The sequence below is a fragment of the Orycteropus afer genome, unplaced genomic scaffold, assembly GCF_000298275.1.
Source record: "Orycteropus afer afer isolate SDZICR_OR568_19922 unplaced genomic scaffold, OryAfe1.0 scaffold00083, whole genome shotgun sequence".
Taxonomy (NCBI): domain Eukaryota; kingdom Metazoa; phylum Chordata; class Mammalia; order Tubulidentata; family Orycteropodidae; genus Orycteropus; species Orycteropus afer.
Window position 1 is genome coordinate 3,536,505 of NW_006921670.1, and position 3,351 is coordinate 3,539,855.

Genomic DNA, 3,351 nt, shown 5'->3' on the forward strand with positions numbered 1-3,351 from the left:
TCTTGGGACTTTCAATGGACTTGAATTAATGGCCTGCCATGTGGTTTGGTAACATCGGGACTGTGCCTTTTTACTTGTCAACCTTGGGCTTGTCAGTCTCAGCAGCCATAGCTGAGTGAAGAGATGCCTCTAGCTCCAGTGGGCCGGGAGCAGGAGGCAGAGCTGAAGGTCAAGGTTGAGGGGGTGTCACCCAGTCCCTAGAGCCTGGCACTTTGAACTCAAACTTAAAGCCTCTAAACTGTAAGAGAATAAACTCCTGTTTCTTCAAGCCATCCCACTGGTGGTATATTCCTGTCAGAGTGGCACTAGGGAACCAAAACATCATCCTTGTTAATAATGAAGCTACACTCGAAAATAACTATTTTCAAGAGAGCTGTCACATTGTGGAGGATGGCAGTCAATGTCATGAGACAAAATGTGTATGAACCGCTGTATGGAAAATGAATTTGCTCTGTAAATTTTCACGCAAATCACAATAAAAATTAAAAAAAAAAAAAGATTGTCATACTCTACAGAGAATATTATTTTATCTTTTTTAAATTTATTTTTAATTCTTATTGTGATTTGGGTGAAAGTTCACAGAGCGAATTCATTTTCCATACAGCAGTTCACATACACTTTGTCGCAAGACATTGACTGCAATTTTGCACAACGCAACAGCTCCCCTCCCACTTCCTCCCTTTAGTTACCGTGTCCTTCCCTCTCATGCACTCCTGCTCCTCAAACTATCTCCCCATGCAAAAACATTGCCCTTCTGTTCTCCCACAATCGCTCCAAGGAGTGTATCTACCTGGTGTAAATGTTCACCCCCATATGCCTGTGTGTTGTTTGGCTGGAACCCACAGGAGTGAAGTATGACAGTCTTTAAATCTCACTTCTATCACTAAGCCTATGGATATTTGCTTTGCAATCTTGCAACAATTTTCAAAACCAGATTCTAAACTCTGAAGGATTCTAATAGCATTGCTCTATCACAACATCCATGTGTAGGGTTTTATTTTGTGATACTTCATGGACACAGTTTATGGCCTGAGCAATGGTAGTTCCTATCCTGGCACTTTGGCTAAGGCTTTGATATTTCTGGAACTGCTGCAGGGATGTGCTCTGGGCATGGACGGGCAACCTGGCCTCCCACCAAAGCCCCAGCATACCCCATATGGAGTCCCACCTCTCTCCACCATCACCCCTGCCAGTCTGGGAGGAGATCCTGGCCTGGCCACCCCTTTGCGGCTCTGTGGCACCCTGGGCTGTCCCAGGCTACAAGACCAATGGCTTAGAACCATGCTGCCCTGCCTGCCTTGTGTGTTGGCCTGAGCCTACTCGTTGCCGCCTGGCACATCTCCCCTGCACCAGCTTCATTGCCCCATGAGATTTCGCTTACAAAATAACACATACACCTATTTTGTGTATAAACCAAAAAACTAAACCTATTGCTGAAGAGTCGATTCTGATTCATGGCAATCATAATAAACCAAACCAAACTCATTGCCATTGAGTTGATTCTGAGCTCTGGTGGCATAGTGCCTGAGGCACTTGACTGCTAATCAGAAAGCTGTTGGTTCAAACCCACCAGCCACTCCTCAGAAGGAAGACTGGGCAATCTACTTCCGTAGAGATACCACCTCAGAAGCCCAAGGAGGGGTCATTATGAGTCGGATCAACTCTACAGCAGTGAGTTTGGTTTTGGTTTTTGAAATCTTTATGGAAGTAGGTCACCGTATCTTCCTTCCAAGAGCAGATGGTGGGTTATGAACTGCTGACGTCCTGGTTAGCAGCCAAATGCGTTATCCACTACACCAGAGCTCCCGAAGCAGAGACATACCTAGGGTAAGGCAGCATGGCATGAGCCCTGGGTGCCACTTGAAGGGAGGTACCACTGAGCAGTTTCTGTTGGCCATTGCAGTTTCAATAGCCAGCTATGAGCGATCATTCAGCCATTTTAAATTAATTGCCATAGGCGCTATTTTCTGTAGATATACCTCTGCCTACAGGACAGGGTAGAACTGCCTCATAGGGTTCCCAAGGCTATAAATCTGTACAGAAGCACACTGTCACGTCTTTCTCCTGCAGAGCAGCTGGTGGGTTTGAACTGCTGACTTTTGTGGATAGCAGCCAAATGCTTTAACCACTGTGCCACCAGAGCTCCTTAGGTTAGGAGTTGACTGCAAACCACTTATGCCACCAGGAACCTAGAATCTAATATGAAAGGAGAGACACAGAGGGAAGAGACAGACACAGAACAGAGACACAGACACAGAGGGAAGATGGCCACGTGGAGACACAGGCAGAGACTGCAGCGATTGACAGGCCAAGGATCGCTAACTGTCACCAGGAGCTGGGAGAGGCACATGGACAGATTCTCCCTCAGAGCCTCAGAAGGAATGAGTATGGCCAACGTCCTCATTTCAGACTTCTAGTGTCCAGATCAAAGAGGTCTGGTAGCATAGTGCCTAAGGCATTTGACTGATAACCAGAAGGTTGGCCTTTCAAACCCACCAGCTTCTCCACGGAAGGAAGACGGAGCAATCTACTTCCATAAAGATTTATCACCTTGGAAACCCAATGGGGGTCGCTGTGAATCGGAATCAATAAATTACTACTCTTATCAGCCACTGAGTTTGTGGCGCTTCGTCACAGCAGCTCTTGAAACCTGTCACACTCTCCAACCTTCCTTTCTCCCGTCTTGCATAGGCTCAGACCTGCATAGTGGCCCGATGATGTCCCATCTTCTCTGGCTCCCTCTCTTCTTCCTTTCACAGGTGTCTCTCCAGGAAATCCTGTCTTGAATCTGCTGCTCTGAGAACCTGAACTAGCCCATGGATACTAGCAACACCATCCACACAGAGACACTGTACACGAGTCAATAGATGCAACACGTAGAATAGCCTGACACTGGCTAAGCGCCCAGTTAATTTCATTCATCCACAAAGCATTTATTTAGCATCAGCTTTGTGCTAAACACTGGAGTTGCAGGGATGAGTGAAACCAAGTCCCCACCTTCCAGGAGGTCACAGGCCAACTGATGGGAACATACATGGTGTCAATGCCCAGAGAAATCAAGGGGCACTACACAGGGTGAGCATTCTGGAAAGTATCACCAGGGAGTAATTTGAAAAACCGAAAAACCCACCTCAGGAGGAGAGAAAAGCTGCATGTGTGAAGATGCCTCGGTTTCTCCACCACCCACCATCCATCCTGTGCAGCAGTGGGAGTGACTGTCGGAAAGCCAGATCCGATTGTGTCCTTCCCAGCTGCCCGGCCACTTTGGAGGACATCCAGACTCCTGTGGGGGCTCACAAAGAGCCATGATCTGGTCCCTGTTGCTGCTCCAGCCTTGGCTCTTGACACTCT